Below are 18149 nucleotides of genomic sequence, written 5' to 3' on the forward strand. Positions count from 1 at the left end.
TTATGCATGTATTTAAAACATATATCATGTTTTTAAATACATCTATAAGAAAGTGACTGCACAATGCAGCATTAAAAAAAAAAAAAGCTCTGGAAAAGTGAGCAAATATGGTTCCTAAAACTGCTCTGGAGTTAGTTTTTGAGTCAAGATAGCATGCCAGTGGAATCATGCATATGGATATAGGTTTGAATCCAGCCCTGCCATGTAAGTTTGGACAGACTGTTTAATCCCTCTGGGCCTCAGGCACTTCATCTCTAAAATGGGGCAGTAATACTCTTTATAGGCTTAGAGTGATACATAAAACATAAGCTCTCAGGAAGGGGGTGGCTGTAATTATTACAGGTCGTGCTGTTGTTCTTGTTACAGTAGTGTTATTAGAAGCTCTGCAGTTCCTGCCGCCAAGCCAACAGTGTGTCATCAGATGGGCAGTGTTCTTAGGAATGAGGACCGACACGAGTTCTGATGGAGAAAACGTCATTTGAAAACTGTTTCACCTGTGGTTTTATATATAGACTCCTGCATTATGTAATGGACAGTGATTTTAATTTTTCCTGTGTGCTTACCTATGCAGGTAATGGTAGGTGTAGAAATGGTCTCATGGTAACCTCCGCATTTTAACCAGGCTTACTAACTAGCTATCCTTAAGGTAAAACTAGATCAAACCAGGAAACCATAGGCAGCTATTTGAGAAAAGGGTCTCCTTTTCCAGAAAATGTTCCAGAGGGGGCTCTTTGTCATATCCTTGGTTTTGTAGCTTCAGGTCTCTGGTGTTCATTTTGCCTTATCTCTACAGTATTTCACCCTGGATTTTCATAACATCTCTTTTTTCACCTCTTGCATTGTTCTGTCTTCTTTCTCTCAGAGGAGGGTTTCACGTATCAGGAGGGACAAGTCAGTTTAAGACATGGATCATCCAGGGACAAAAACCTGTTGGAACAAATAAATTAGTACAGCCTGACTTGGAGCATGTAGAGAACACTCCCATCTTGTTGGAGTGGTTTCTTTTTTAAAAAAGCAGACAGCTGGCGGGAAAGGGAAACCAGAAGAACCTGATCTGTTACTTGTGTTCAGTGGGCTGAGTGGAAGATTCGAGGTTTTGTGTTTGGCAGTTGGCCAGAAGGATAGCGTAACTTTAAACTCTGAGAGTGGGCAGTCATTGTGACAGGCATGGATTTTAGCCAGGGGCTCTTGAGTTCTGACTGGACAAGAATCTGACTGGTGGGTCCTCCAAGATTTTTTTGTTTTTATTTTTTTCTTTTGAGACAGAGTCTTGCTCTGTCACCCAGGCTGGAGTGCAGTGGCACAATCTCGGCTCACTGCAATCTCCACCTCCCAGGTTCAAATGAGTTTCCTGACTCAGCCTCCCGAGTAGCTGGAATTACAGGTACATGCTATCATCTAATTTTTGTATTTTTAGTAGAGATGAGGTTTCGTCATATTACCCAGGCTGGTGTCAAACTCCTGGCCTCATGTGATCCACCTGCCTAAGCCTTCCAAAGTGCTGGGATTATAGGTGTAAGCCATTGTTCCTGGCCCCAAATTTCTTTTGCGGCATCAATATTTAACGTCAACAAAAAACGAGCTGCTGTTTTTTACAGCAAGATAGTACTATGAACTACAGTAACTGTTCACTGGGTACTTACTATGTGCCCCACACTGACATAGCTGAACACAGCCTCAACTTTCCAGAACACCACCATGAGGCAGGTGGTGGCATTTCCATTGTGTACAGCAGATAATTAAGACTCAAATAGTTTTAGGAATGTGCCCAAGATCAAACAGTAAGGGACAAAGTTGGAATTCAGATTCACATCCCCGTTGACATTTCAATCAACCCTTTATTTTGCTTTGCTCGCCTCCCCCAGCCAAAGCACTGTGAACCTGTAATTACATTTAGAGTTGTATTTATCATAATGGTGATGGTTCTGTTTTTATCAAAATTATGTAGGCCTATAGACAAAGACTGGCATGGAACCGAGCAACATTTAATGAAATTGATGCAGAATTGGGCCTTCATTTGTGCCTAGTGGTTGCTAACACTATGATTCTGCATTCTCTAACCAAGGGGTCCCCAACCTGTACCCCAGGGACAGGAACCTGTTCTTGTTCTGCTAGGAACTGAGCCGCACAGCAGGAGGTGAGCAGTGGATGAGTGAGCATTACTGCCTGAGCTCTGCCTCCTGGCAAATCAGCTGCAGCATTAGATTCTCATAGGAGTGCAAACCCTATTGTGACCTGGACATGCGAAGGATCTAGGTTGCACGCTTGTTATGAGAATCTAATGCCTGATGATCTGTCACTGTCTCCCATCACCCCCAGATGAGGCCATCAAGTCACAGGAAAACAAGCTCAGGGCTCCCATTGATTATGGTGAGTTGTGTAATTGTTTCATTATATATGACAACGTAATAACAATAGAAATAAAGTGCATGGTAAGTGTAATGCACTTACACTGAAGCCATTCCCCCTTACTGCTCCATGGAAAAATTACCTTCCATGAAACTGGTCCCTGGTGCCAAAAAGGTTTGAAATCCCTGCTCTAACCATCCTGCCACCTTCATTCACTTCTTGTATGTTGTCCTGGGTTAAGTGCTGTGGAAATGTTCATGGGGTCTTTGTTCTACCATCTCAAACTATATGCAAATACTAAGCAACTTGGGAGATAAAGTATTTGGCTAGTGGGAAAAAAAATGGATATTTTCAACATTAACTAGAGTGACAGTTTGGTAATCAGCTCTCTGAGAAAGCTTCAACATCTTCCAAAAATTGGCAGTGAGCTCCAGAGTGAGCTAATTAGTCAGGAATGACTTTTAATACTCACTACCTTTAATAGCCTATCCTTGGAGAAAAGACAGATAATGAACACTTGGAAATCTATGGTGCTGCAACTTGACCTTCATGCCATTTGGGGGAAATAAGAAAGATGACTCATAATTTATTATTTAAAGTCCTCTTTTTATAAAGGGTTGTTGTGAAAGATTTGACAAATAATCATTGCCCCTTTAGGAACTCTCATTTAATCAAAGAAGCAGAAAACAGGAAGAATAGAAAACTTGTGTGACTAAGCAATGTTTAATTTTATTTGAAACTGGCTCCACCACCCGGTGATAGAGAAGGTCCTATGGAGTCTTCCCATGGCAAGAAACCGGGCTTGTAACAGGGTATAATAGAGTGACACCCCACACCTGATGCCGTGTAATGCAGAGTCTGCAAATACCTCTCTTTTGATGCTTTCTCAAGGTAAGTCATAAATGAGGTCTTACTGCTTTAAAAAAGCAGCTTGCCAAAAGTTGCCCATTCACTCGCACTTAACTGAGCAACTGAAGGAAATATACATTGGAAATGGGCTCTCCTGGGAGACTGTCTGGATCCCGAGTGTCTGGTGTTCATGTTCACACACCTGGCAGCTGCTTCTTGCCCTTCCTTGGCTGTAGGTGTGAGCACTTGTTTGTTTAAACCTCCCTCAGCACTGCTTGGAAAAACAAAACAACTGACTTACTTGTCTGGGCATTGAATGATCTTCCTGAATTTTGGTCCTGCCCATTGGCCCAGAGGCATAATAGGTGGGGCAAGTTTCGGTGTTAGTTTGGGAAGTTTCGAGAAGAAGCTATGGGCTGGGTCTGTTAGGTTGGGGTTGCTCTTGGTTTTAATTCTTTTGGAATGTCTGAGGGTCAGGAGTGTTGCCATTGATGGCTATGGGAGGTGTCAGGCTCTGGCTCTGTCTCTTTCTCACAGAGAATGGCAGAGGCACCCAGGAAGGTATTTTCCAGGGTTCTGACAGATGTGAAGTAGCCCTCATGCATGTTGTGTTCTCACTTAGGCACCTGGAAGGTGTTCAGTGTAGAAAAATCACGAGCTAGATGACATGACCAGCTTGATGTCGACTTCCTCCCCATCAGTGGCTGCCTGTCGTCTTGATGCATGCCAGCAGGTAAAAGGGGTTTGCCCCTGGGACCTGGGTAGCAGCAGTCCTTGGGAAACCCAGGGTTTGTCACCTGTGGTCACATGACCCTGGGTAAATTACCTAACCTTTTATTCTGCATCTCAAGAATAGCACATCTATGTAGCAGTTAGGTTTTTAGAAGAAATGATGTTGACAACCAAATATAAAGCTCTGATATGGTTCTTTTCTGCTATCATCACTACTTTCTCTTTAAAGAACCAGTACAATGTGAGGGGCAGAAAAACCACATCATGCAATGATGTCGCTCAGTCAGGCATACAGGTGGAGAAGAGTCATCTCTACCCTTAGCTCCTTAGGTTTGTCCAGGGCTGCTCAGTGTGGCTGCGCCTGTCTTGCTCACTCTCATGTAGCCTGGCACCTACTGGAGTATCCTTTTCTTCTTTAAGGCTATTGTGCAGTAGTTTCCAAACTTGAACATGCATCAGAGTCCCCAGGTGGCAATGTTAAAGCTGATTGCAGGATCGCACTCTCAGAGTCTGATTGCGCAGGTCTGCAGTAGGGCCTGAGAATTTGCATGTCTCTAACATGTTCTTATGTGCTGCTGCTGCTACTGGGAACATACTTAGAGAACCACTGCTCTAGTGTGCTGGGAGGAGCAGGGGCTTTAGAGTTAAGCAGACCTGAATTTAAATTCAGCTATGGCACTTAATGTTGTGAGCTTGAGAGGTTTTTCTTAACTTCTCCAAGTCTTAGTGAACTCATCTGTAAAATGGGAATAATACTTACTTCAAGACTTTCTGGAGAATTAGATGACAGAGCACATTGAAGGTTTTCAGCAATTACCACTCTTTCTGCTATCCTGAAACGCATCATATTTGCTCCATATGGGGAGGCATAAGAGCATTTGATCTTAGCCATGTGCTGAACTTTAGGCTCCTCTTGCTAATCTATACAAGCTAAGAGAAGTAGAGGAAGTGCTAACAGAAGTAGAACGCATGCTTACCTCTGGATGAGTGCCTAAGGAAAAGACTGAAAATGCAGATGGCCAGATGTGGTTGGAATATATTAACACTTCCTGACTTGCCTGCTGTCATATCAGCCCACACACCGTGAACTTTCAGTGAGCAGGAACCAAATCTTATTCATTTGTGTGTCTGTGCCAGACATTCAGGTCAAAAACCTCCCAACCCACAATCTATCCTTATACCTGGACTTTTGGGAGAAATCTTCCAATCTTGGTATTTTAGATTGGGAGACACCCAAGCTCAGGATCTCCAACCTCATCTGTATTCTGCATGTAGCATGACAATCATTTTAGTGTCCTGAGGAAAAAAGTTGCCTTATTCAACTCTTCCAAGGTCTCATCACTCTCTCCAAATTCATTATCCCCTTGCCACCCTAAGGATGATCCTCAAAATGGCAAAGTGGTATGGAAATATATGGTAATATATAGATCAATACACATATTTTAAAAGCTGTCCCTTTTTATTATCTAACGTAATATTCTATGTATCATAAAGCTACTTCCCTAGAGATCTGAGTAGTAGTTCTAATCATTAATCATGTTGTAATTTTCAAATAATTATTGGTCTTTGTGGCTTCTTTCATCTAGGTGGTTGCTGTCTAAACGATGCCCTTCCCTGGGCCACCATTTGTGTTTGGAACAACATCAAACTTTTTTTGATAGTATTCCTATTAAAATACTCAAGTCCAGGGGCTCTTAAACAATGACCCATTGCCTGTTTTTATGAGTAAAGTTTTCTTGGAACATGGCTATGTCCATTTTTAAGTATACAGAGACCAAATGGCACTCAAAGCCTAAAATATTTGTTATTTAACCCTTTATAGACAGTTTGCAGGAGTTTCTGCCTCTAGTCAATAGGTGCAATCTACTATCTTTTGCCACCAGAGGGCGAAGGATGTGTCGCCTGGTTAGCACAGCCAGACACCTGTCTGGACAACCAGGCTTTCCAAATGGGCGAAACTCAGAGATCCTGTTCTTTGTTCTCTACCAACAGCATGACCTGCCCTGCCACTTGCTCTGCCAACATCAGGATGCTTTGCAGCAAATGCCTGGGGCCACCCCCTTCTCAGACTGCTCAGGAGCTGGAGCACACCCTCAACACTCTCTTGGGTCCCATTGTTATTATGTTTGGGGACCCTACTGTTATCTTACATTTCTATTCAATTGTCTTAAAGGATGGGCTGTGTGCCTGGCTGAGCGACATCATTGCATGATGTGTAGACCCCGTGATTGAAACTATTTAGCATCCTGTAGGAAGAGATGCAATATTTTAAGAATGGCTAAGGCAGCACATTGCACATTTAGATACTGAATGTCAGCCCTGACTCATGGAAGAAATAAAGGCTTTCATGAGTGAATTGCCAGATTTTATTCCCTACTACCCACAGCCACCGAATGCCTTTGCTGGACTCTCTCCTCTCCCAGACCTCACTTCCTCATCCCAGCTAGTTCTTCCAGCCATTCTCTGATCCTTTTTTTCTTAGAGTTTATTCCATTGATGATCCATTTTATCCTGTATTTCAGCAGCTGCTATAAACATGTTTACGTCCCATTCTAAATGAGCAAAAAGCCTTGATCATCTAGCTCAAAAACCTAGAGCCACTGCACCCCGCTCTAATAGGCATTGTTTCTAAATCCTTGTGGCTACTTTTACTCAACTTTTATAGTCTCAAGTGTTTTCATTACAATATCATTACAATATTTGAATTGGGAATAGGGAATTGAATTGGCAAATAGGGAAATTATTTTTTGATTACTACCTGAAGACTTATTCTAAAGACAAGTTTACTTTTTGCTTTTAACTTTGAGTCCCCGAGAAATAGACTCTTAAGTCCCCTCCATCGTTGTCTTCTTTACTTTTTTCTGCAAAGGTTCTTAAAACAGGTCTATTCTTGTTCTTCCCACTTCTAAGTTTCTGCGCACTACCGTGAAAACTCTGCCTTCCATACCCAGCATGGTGGAACAGCTCTAGCCAGGTCAGCAGACCTCTTTGGGGCCAAAACTGATGGACACTGATTTAGCTCTTGCCTTTCTAGACCTGCCTGCTGCATTTGACTCTGTGGAATGCTCCCTCTTTCTCCAAATTTCTACTTGGTTCTTGAAGGAAACTGTTAGGTAGTAACCCAGTAAACACATACATGTACACAGCTGAAACTGAAGTTTCCCAACATAGTACTTTAACTATGTGCAAGAAATTCTGATATTTCCAATTTTATCATTTTTTAGTGCTCATAAAAATCAAATAAATTAATTTCATAACTCATCAACAGGTCATGTCTTGTAGCTTGAACCCTTATGCCTTTGACACGCCTTCCTCTGTAATGAGTAAGGAAGTTTCTAGGAAGCTTCTTATCAGTTGATTAACATCAAACATATAGTTTAAGCTGTAAAAAGTCTTGTTGGAGGAAACTCATTAGCTTGGATGCGAGTGGGAGGAAGGTAAAGAAAAATGAGATGTAATAGGTGTCTGTGGGTGTTGATGGGGTGAAAAAGGGCAGTGATGAGAGGAAGACTGGGTTTGTAAATAGCACATGTAGGGAGGCAAAGAGGATGATTACAAAAGCAGGAGGCAGAAATCTGCCTGCTAGACAGGCCTATTGTGAAAATTAACTTTCAAAGTGGAAATATTATTTCATTGTGTCTATTGTAACTTTTGGAAGAAAGAGATTGTATTAATATGAAATAAGAATCACATATGGTATTTCTCTGCCCAATTAAAGATTGATGAAAAAACTTCACCAAAGCTGGAGCATTTTCAGTAGAGATCCCCATTTTCTTTGCCACTTGACAGTATATTCCAGACGAGATTTCTCCACTGCATTTATGCATCACATCTAGTTAATCATTGGAGAACTCTGTGTGCTTCTTAGGCTGACAGCATTTCAAGCAGAACAGAATTAGCCTCAGAAACTGGATTTTCCAGTACTACAGCTGAGATAAACTTGCCAGTTAACTTTTTAGATTCAGTGCAGCCCCCTCTTCTGAGGATTGAACAAATGTAAGGGATTGTTTCTTTTTCCTTTTTTTTTTTTTTTTTTTTTTTTCGGTTGAGACGGGGTCTCTGTCACCCAGGTTGTAGTGCAATGCTGCAATCATAGTTCACTGCAGTGAGTCACGTTTCCCAGCTAATTAAAAAAAAAAATAGAGGAGTCTCACTATGTTGTCCAGTCTGGTCTTGAACTCCAGGCCTGAAGTGATCCTTCTGCTTCAGTCTCCTAAACAGCTGGAGTTATAGACTAGAGCCACTACACCTGGCCCTGAGAGGCACTGTTTCTAAATCTTTGTGGTTACTTATTACTTGACTTTGTCTCAAGTATTTTCTTTATAATCTTTGAATGGAAAATAGGGAAATTGTGTTTTGATCTACTACATGAAAACTTAGATCTAAAAACCAATTTACTTTTTGCTTTACTGTTTTTGTAACTTGAGTCCCTGGGAAATAGACTCTGAGATGCCCATTTGGATGCAGGAGGTTTACTGGGGAGTGCTCTTGGCAACACTGGTAAGGAGTAAGGAAAGCAAAATTGGGCAGTGGGAAAGTGGAACTGCAGTGCAATTGCAACTGAGGCTTCAACTGGTTAATAAAGAGCTCAGGATCCCAGCTGAGGCAAGAAAGCAGGCTGCACCCTACAACCAGTAATTAGATGTAGACTGCAACTGGAAAGGAGGTGCAAACTTGGGCAAGGCCGTTTCCTGTGGTAGACGGCAGTTTCTGTGAGCAATGAGCAGCCGACTCACTGGACAGCTGGGGGAATGAGCGCCTTAGTTCTGAAGGGGGTCTCAGCTGCACATTACAGTGTGCTCTACAGATGTGTTAGTCCATTCCAGTCATCTTAAATCTGGTTATTTTCTGAGCATGTATTAAATTTCAAACAATTTCTCTTCTAAGACTTTTTTTTTTAAAAAAAAACTCACTTTTGTGCTGGGCACTGTGGCTCACATCTGTAATCCCAGCACTTTAGGAGGCTGAGGTGGGCAGACCACAAGGTCAAGAGATCGAAACCATCCTGGCCAACATGGTGAAACCCCGTCTCTACTAAAAATATGAAAATTAGCTAGGCATGGTGGAGTGTGCCTGTAGTCCCAGCTACTCGGGAGGCTGAGGCAGGAAAATCACTCGAAGCCGGAAGGTGGAGGTTGCAATGAGCCGAGATGGTACCACTGCACTCCAGCCTAGCAATAGAGGGAGACTCCATCAAAAACAAAACAAAAAACAAACAAACAAAACCCAGCTTTTTAAGCTTTTAAATTCAGGTTGTACAGGTACATGTGCAGGTTTGTTAATAGGTAAACTTGCATCATGGGGTTTTGTTAAGATTTTGTGATGAAGACACCAGAAGCCATTGAAACAAAAGCAAACATTGACAAATAAGATCTAATTAAACTAAAGAGCTTCTGCACAGCAAAAGAAACTGTCAGCAGAGTAAACAGACAACCTAGAGAATGGGAGAAAATTCTTGCCTGTATGCATCTGACAAAGGTCTAACATCCAGTATCTATTAGAAACTTAAATTTACAAGATAAAAACAACTCCATTAAAAAGTGGACAAAGGACATGAACAAGACACTATTCAAAAGAAGACATATATGGAGCCAACAAGCATATGAATAAAAAAGCTCAACATCACTGATCATTAGAAGCATGCAAATCAAAACCACAATGGAATACCATTTCACACCAGTCAGAATGGCTATTACTAAAAAGACAAAAAGTAATAGGTGCTAGCGAGGTTGCAGAGAAAAAGGAACACTTATACGCTGTTGGTGGGAGTGTAAAGTAGTTCAACAATTGTAAAAACCTCACTTTTTATTAGTATTTATTGTTCATGACAAGAGATTAGGAATCATTAATTTGTGAAACTAAACTGTCTTCTGATTCCAGATGCCATAATTTATCTTGTGAGCCTGAAGTACATAGTTTATATTTTCCCCATCTTTCTTGTTACATTGTCTAATTTCTAATCCAGTAAAGGCTTTTGCCTTTGCAGGACCAAACCCTTGATGATACATTTTGTTATTAATAGTGTTAGTAAATCAGATGGCTGGAAGAATAGGATTATTTTACTTTTTTCAGAGAATATTTTTAGAAAGTAATCTTACAAGATGGCATGCAGTTGACTGACCCCATGTTTCCTTAATTTCCTACATTTTCTGCTCTCCCATCATCACTGAATTAAAAAAACGTAGTGTGTACATTCAACATTTTGCTTGAGATATGCCAGGAGAATAGAGAAATAATCTTTTTCATCCTCCTGAAAAGTCCTGAAAAGCAAGACCCCTTTGATTTTTATCAAATGTATGTAGTTACAGTGTATGTCAAATAATGTCATATGAAATTAAGTTTTACTTTATATTTAAAAATGAAGTGATTCTAATTATCCATTAGCTTTCTCCCCATCAAAAAAGCTAGCTAATTGATTAAATACATTCATGCTATTTTCATTTCATGGCGAAAGTTATCTTGTAAACAAATAGCTGCTCTCCTAAGCACGATCATGTATCAATTACTTCTGCAGAGAATTCTGCTGACCACTGTCCCTATTAACCAGGTTAAGTCTTTTTTATGTCCTATAACAATACATTATACAAACATGGGCTGCATGATGGTGCTTATGCTAGAAAATGTTTCTTCAAATCATAATTCGAAGCAGAAGGTATGATAAGATGTTGTGAAGAAAGCCAATAATGGCCATTATAATTGAAGAGAAAATTCTCTGCAAAATATTAGAGCTAATCAGCAGTAAAACAGGGATACCCTAAATTAACAACAAAAAAATTGTATACCCAGAGAAGATTGTAACTACATTGTGAGATCAGTCTCTTCTCATCATGATGATGCTCCAAGTTCACAATGTTTATATATCATGCTCTGGGAAAGCATTTTCTCTCATGTAAATTTGTTTCTATTTGAAAAATTAAACTTGTCTTATATGAGCTTTGAAGTAAATGAATTCTTATTTTAAGATCTCACTTTTTTTTTTTTTTTTTTGGTTGTAGTTTGTTTTTTTAAAAAAATGTCTTACTGTGCTAATTCCATGATGTATAAATCATTTTAGGTCATATCTAAGAGAAGAAGCTGTTAGTAGATCAAGAAATGGCTATGGAACCAAGGAAGAAGGATAGGAAGAACAGGAGGGGAAGTGAAAGAAAAGACAGAGAAACTTGGAGAACAGTAAACAGCAGAAGACATCTTGGAGACCAAGACCATAAATGGTGCTAAGAAAAAGGCAACTCTCTACCAGGTGAGGCAGTCTAGCTGATGGAAAGAGTTCTGACCTCTGTCCACATAGGGGCTTAGTTTCTTATTATGCAGCTGTCAGTTAACTGATATTTACTGAGTCCCTGTTATGTGCTAGGCATTGTGGAGATAATGCTGAGACCTACAGTGTCCTTGACAAGTTTCTTGAAAGCTTGGAACCTCTTTTCCACCAAGGATATGATAGTGTTTATCATATGGGGTTCTTAGAAGGAGTAGGAATGACAAACATACGTCATATGACACACTTATTTATTAATGGCATTTCTAATTTTATTAATATTTTCAGCTGACTAACTTCAGCATGCTATTTGTATCTAAACTTCAGGGATCTCACCTTTCCTCCATCCATTCCCAATTGATTATTGAATGATCTTTAACATGTAAAGAAAAACTGTTTTGTTTTTTTTTCTCAGTTTAGGGTGTGCATTTCCTGGCCCTTTTGCTTCCTTTCCCTGTTGAATGAGCAGATACCTCAAATATAATCTGCCCCCCAGTGTCAAATTTTCTCTACACACAAATCCCAAATCTGCTTCTTTTTCTGAGTGTGTTTTCTGTGCAGTTAATAGCACTGCCACACACAGAGTTACCCCAGCCTGAAACCAAGCGCACCACTATCTCTGCCTATCCATCCTACTACCTTTACGTCCTCGGCTCTCATTCCTGCCTCGACATCTCCATCACTACATCCTGGTTCCTGCCTCAACAACTCTCATTCAAGACCACACTCAGGTATGTGGCCACCACAGGCAGATGAGTTGTTTGGGGACCCTACTAACTGTTATTTTGCATTTATTTTCACTTGTTTTAGAGGATGGGGTTGTATGGGAGAGGACTGGAGGAAGGAGAGCTGTTGGTATGCATGCTTGCTGTAGGATCTGATGCCATTCCATGCTGCTCCACATTTCCATACCCCACTTAGCACAATAAAATTCAGCAATAAACTCAGACCACCCCCATACATGCCTTAGAAGGCCGTTCATGGTTCAAGCATGGCCCTCAGGGATCTCACTACATAGCCGTTCTCCAAATGCTTGTTCCAACTTCACTTAATCCTGTTGCTGGGAAGAGTTTGGATAAATATTTTGTTTTCCCCATCTTATAAAACTTCTAGTGGATGTATTAACACCTGGAGTAGACTATTAAACTGCCCACTAGTATACATTATCCTTTTTTATTCTTTTGCCATGTTTTTAAAAATCAGAGATACCATTACTGTGAGATGTATTATGTTTTATTTCATCAGTAAGAAAGAAAAAACCCCAAACAAAGGTGGTACATCAAAGGCTGCACCTCAGTGGAGGAGAAACAGAAGTATGCCTGCCATCCAGCAGATAACTCCTCAAGATAATAATCTCATATCCTTTAGATATTGCTATGATTTGAATGTTTGTCCCCTTCAAAACTCAGCTGAAATTTGTTTGGTTGCTCTCGTGGCGATGTGAGGTGAGGAGAGCTTTGGGAAGGGATAGGACCATGAGAGCATTGTCCTCATGGGAGGGTTGAATGTTATTATAAAAGGGCTAGTTTGGCCCCTGTTCCTTTACTTTGTTTGGTCACACAGGGAATGTAATTTAAAGTCATCCCATGTTGGGAATGCCCCTAGATTACTGGAAGAAACAGATGCAAATCAGCTCTGGAAAAACACAACTTCAGTCTAGGCTGAGAGTGACTGTAAAATGAATGCTGGTTTCAGAGATGTCAAAATGTGAGTATGTGTGTCTTCGAGTAGACAGTGGCAGTGATGTTTCAGCTGGACCTATGGTCGAGTCGCTAGAGTCTGCATTTCCCAGTCTTCTCTGTGGCTGTGTAAGGTTGAGTGACTTACTAGGTTGAGAGCAGACTGGGATTCCCTGGTTGGGAACTGGTGAACACCTGGACCCAGGGTGGAAGGTCCTGGTTGGAGATAGTTGAGCTCACCACCCCAGCCTGGATTCCTGGATGACATGAAACTTGGAGACAACTGTTTGTCCCAGACCAGGGGTTTACTGGATAGCTAAGGATCAGACAGCAAATATTTTAGGCCTTTCTAGCCTTAATGTCACGGTTGTACTACTCAACTAGCTATGTAGAAGAAAAGCAGGTATAGCCACCAGGGAAATGAGTGGGCATGGTTGGGTTTCTATGAAACTTTATTTATAAAACAGGCAGTAGTTTGGATTTGACCCCCAGGCTGTCATTGATGACCCCTGCCCTAGCCTATTCACACAAGTTTAGAATACTATGAGACATTTAAGCTACTGTTTTAGGTTTTCTTGTTATAGCATCTTAGCCTACATCCTAATTAATGCAGCCTTCATTATGGGTTGACTCCCCAAGAAGTTTTTTAACTGGCCCAACTCTTCACCCGCTTTTAATCTCACCTAAGCTGGCGGTGGTCTTCACTTGCTGTCCCTGCTTCTGGTCTCGAAATCCTGTGTGTCACTCTTCAACCTGACCCCAAGATGGGTCTTTCAAGAAATATTCTCATTTTCTCCTCCTTAAAATGCTCTGAGTTTACTCATTGCAAAGACTAAAATATAATCTCATAGAGAGCCAGAGGAGACCTGATCTAACTACCTGCTGCCTACCTTTTCAGTTCATGCTACAGGCAACGCTAATCTTCAGAGAGGTTTTTGTTTGTCCGCCCCTCCTGGCTGGAATGGCCTTCCCAACAAGGGCCTTTCATTGCACTTCCGTTATCTCTCACAGCTCAGTTCCACGTCTCCTTCTCTAACAGGCCCTTCTAGATTCTCTCCCTGCTAGGAAATGAACTACCTGCAAGCAGAGACTGTATTTTATAGGTTTTCATTCCACTAGGATCTAGCACAGAACAACATCCGTACATGCCTAAATGATTGAGCACCTCTTTCCTCTTCTGTCACTACTAGAAAATAAAAGGATCTCTTTACTTAGGAAATATATGATATTTATAAAATCAGAGAGCAGAATAGGTCATTCTATTTGGAAAGGATAAAAGGAGGCCCACAGACCAACTATGCTGCACAAGGTTTATTTATCTGTAATTTGTTCATTTTCATATCCCACTTGTGAAAGCCTACCCGCCTCCTTTCCAGCATCCATTCCTTCTGCCCATCTCTACAGCAAAAATCCTCTGCTCTGTATTTACTCACTTTTGCCTTCATGTCTGCAATGGCCTTCTTTGAAACACTGTTGCCAAAACTACCATCTGCTTAGAGGAAATCTCGCTCTGTCTTGTCTTTTCTTTTCTTATATTGTGTGTCCAGTTGCTCTGCACAAAGACACAGTCACCTTGCTCTTTACTGGGTGGACTGGATGGAATGGGATGTTAAGTGAAATGTTTGTCTGAGATACTTTTAGAAGTTAGTTGTGTGAGAGACCATCCCATTTTGTAATGTTTGTCAAAAGTGAGGTGGTCAGAGCTGGATTGACTTCTAAACCTTGTTCACACATCAAAGGGGTGAGATGTTAGGAAATTAGAGTTGGGAAGGCTGTGTACAAAGAGCTGTAAGTGTGCTGTGAGTCTGCCCTTCCCCTAGGAACCCCACCAGGGAGGAGTGAGCGGTGCCTGCCCCATCTCCAAGCCCTGCAGAAGCCTCAACAGCCCATCCCCAGCTAGCTAAATATGTACCTCCTAGAGTTATAGGGTCAGCATGGCCTGAAGACTGACACTCTCCTGAGTAAAGGTCCGGAGGCTGGCTGGGCAGAGGTATGAAGAAGAGCAGCATCAGGATTGGACCAGACCTCCCAGAGGTTGTCAGGAAGTTTCCCCTGGATGATAACCAGGTGCAAATGAAAGATGAAGCAGGGGGGTCACCTCAAGCCTTATCTAAGGGGATTACCTGGAAAGGCTAATATAGCTCTGCAAAGAGAAGCTGTAGATGAACTAGATTCCTAGAAACCTCAAACAACCAGCTGGGATAGAGATGCACAGGCCTGGGTCAAGAGAATTGCAGGGAGAGATCCACATTGATGAGGAGGTTGCCAAAAACTTCCACAAAAGCACCAGCAAGAGAAACAGTCAGCTCTACATCACTGCCAGGCTCAGAATGCATGAAGCCAGCTTACAACAGTGCCAACTGGGAGAACTTTCCTTCCCCGCTTACCTCCCCTCCCTCGCTCTTCAGCAGCAGAGGGGCAGTCCAACACCAGGCAAGCAATCTGGCAGAGGCAGAGGAGAAATGCTAGCTGGTGAAAGGGGAGAGATGCTGACGCTGCCCTTTCTGCAGGACTGGAGTCCTGCCCAGGACCAGGCCTCGCTGGAGGAAGGGGAGAAGGCACAATTTGTATGTCCTGTGCCTGCTTAGATTCTGATAAAGTCCTGTAGTTTCAGATTTCTGCATTGAGGATGTTTGCATTCACTATGAGTGACCAGAAAAATCATAAGGACAGCCTGTATTTTCACCAAGGGCCTGGGGGAAGCACAGAACAAAAACATAAAACTGTTTTATGATTACATTTCCCCACATCAGGCTTGTTCACTCAATCAATTAAATTTTTTCACCTGTATTTTTAACTTGTGAAGACAGTAACGTGTTTATTATTCCCAGTAATTTCTTGCCAAAATTAAAGGAAAGAAAGATGGAAGGCAAAATAATGTGCTTTTAGAACTGAGGTTGTATTGGGAACAAAGGCATTATTTGCTAAGAGTAAAAAAAAATATGCAGGGAAAGTAAGAACTGAGCCTATTTTCTTGTTAACTACTTTCTCATACACTTTAATAGTATTTCATAAAAGTATCTTTCACACTTCAGACATCTCAAAATTAGGAATATGTGTTATTTTTCGCTCCTTCTCTGCAGCTTTTTGGTGAGGAAAGCAAACAGAATCACAGGGAATCTATTCAGGTAGTGAGAATCTCATGAAGTACAGAAGACACTCTGGTTAGGAGCAAAACCTCCTGAGGAGTTTGGCTTTAAACCCCATGTTCTCCCTGGCAAAGTGTCTTGATTTGAAATCCATTTTAAGCTAAAATGCCAAGGGGATAAAATATCTTCAGACCTAGCTTTTAGCTGGGCTGCTAAAAGGAGCCAAGTGGAAGAAAACTGGCAACCTGGAATATTACAGCTGAGGTTGGCTGGTGGCTGCACAGGTGTGGGCGTGACAGTGATGTCAATGGATAGAACATCACCTTCATTTTGCCACAAATCAATTGCAAAATGCCTTCCTTTTACAAGGTATGTGTGGAATAAATATTCCTGTTGCTATGGAATTAAATATGGGCAAGCTTGGCTTCAAGAACTGAGGTCTTGATTTTAGAAAGCAGGCTCAGTGGGAGTGAGTCAGAAAGAAACAACTTTGTGAAAGGGCTACTTATTTGTAGCAGGACTGTACCACCCCCACCATGCTCTGAGAATGCAATGGGAGGCCTCTTCTATCTCTAGCATGTCGATTCTGGAGCCTGCCAACACCCATCCTTCCTAAGACATACATCTTACCTCTAAACTTATTCTTATATCAAGAAATATTTGATGGTACTGGGCAAGATGGCTGACTATGCAGACAGGTGGAACAGCTGCCACTGAGGGACCCGGATGACTGGCACACTTTTAACAAATCTTCAGAGGGAAGGCACTGAGAGTTGATGGAGGGAAGACTCAGAAACTGCGCTGAAAGTGGAGGAAGCTGGGAACTCTGCGTGGGGTTACCATGTACCTGGACTTGTGCCTGGTCTGCAATGGCTCCACAGGAATGAGTCAGTTGAACTGGTAAGGAGCAGCCCACTCTTGCCATAGGCCTCTGGAATCCTGGCAGGAGGAATCCTCTTGACCACCACAGATGCTTGCCGCACAGAGTTGGCAAACAGGCGGCTTAGAGAAGTGATAGGGGCAGGACACCAGCCGATGTGGAGCCCAAAGGTTTGGTGCAGCAGCATCTGTAGCAGAGTACAGCCAGGGACACCCATCCCCCTAGGCTTGAATTGCTCCCAGAAGAGACTCTGGCTCTAGAGGAACTGTCAAAGCTGAACTCTGCAGGATGGTCTTGCCTATCAGATGGGGCCAGTCCAACCTGAGCACTCGTGATCTGCTGGCCTCTCCCCAGACCCCAGGCTGGCCACACCTGCTTGTCAGGCAGCTTCAGGTGCCCTGAGGGCCTGCATCATAACTCCTATGCTGGCAGACAGTGCCTGACAAGCAGAGAGCCCCAGTGGGGTGGCCCACATGGCCGTGTACCAGCCCACCCACTCCCTCCATCTGCTGTAGCTTCCCCCAGGCCCATGGACACCTTTCACATTCTTTTGCTGTGGTATGTATGCAGGGGGGCAAAGGGGTTGCCTTTTCTGCCCTGCTTATGTGCACGTGTGCATGCACCCTGTCCTGCCACTGTTGTGGTGGGAGTACACTCCGCACTCCTTTCTCCAGAGGAATTGCCATTGCAGTTGGAGACTGGGTGGGCACAGAGCCAGTCAGCCCCACCCCCACCAGTACCCCATCCCTGCACCAACACTGCCTCAGGAGTGCAACTAGGAACAGAGAACAGCAGACTCTTTCCATCTCTGAGTGACCACCCCTGCATGTGGTTCACAGAGAGTGCACACAGACCTGTGCCTACCAATGCCCTGACCCTGTGCCAGCATCACCCCCAGTGCATTTGTGGGAAGTCACCAGCAGGGGCACCCTGCCCCCTGAGCTATGCTGCCTCTACCACTGTTGTGAGTGCCCACATGGAGGCAGGCACCCTGGCACCCACTAGCACACTGCTGCAGCCAGTGAGAGTGTACCCTGCTGTGCTACCACTCGCACTGCTGCTGGCATATGCAAACAGGGATGGACCCAACTGCCATTACACTACAAAACCCTTTGGCTGACACCACACATTGAGATGTAGTGACCACTGGTCCAAGAGCATCTTGGCTCTCATAGTGCAGGTAATTCCTAACCTCAAGGAGTCAGAGAACAAAGTCAGGCTTCATGCAAGTCCCCCAGAGTTAGAGCACACAGTCTAGGAGTTGGGAGGTGAGTGTTGGCACCCTAAAATCTTCCAGAAATGAAGCCAGTTGACTG

At 42.7% G+C, this 18149-nt stretch overlaps 1 long non-coding RNA gene across 1 annotated transcript; it reads left to right on the forward strand.

Annotated features, from left to right (window-relative positions):
- The first annotated feature begins 2318 nt into the window (after window positions 1-2318).
- LOC116565848 lies at window positions 2319-17047 on the forward strand. The gene is made up of 3 exons (XR_004275620.1): window positions 2319-3931; window positions 10985-11170; window positions 12431-17047. It is a non-coding gene; the product is annotated as an uncharacterized LOC116565848 (long non-coding RNA).
- Window positions 17048-18149: the final 1102 nt, after the last annotated feature.

Source organism: Sapajus apella, unplaced genomic scaffold (genome assembly GCF_009761245.1).
Source record: "Sapajus apella isolate SASKATOON/1434 unplaced genomic scaffold, GSC_monkey_1.0 scaffold41, whole genome shotgun sequence".
Taxonomy (NCBI): Eukaryota; Metazoa; Chordata; class Mammalia; order Primates; family Cebidae; genus Sapajus; species Sapajus apella.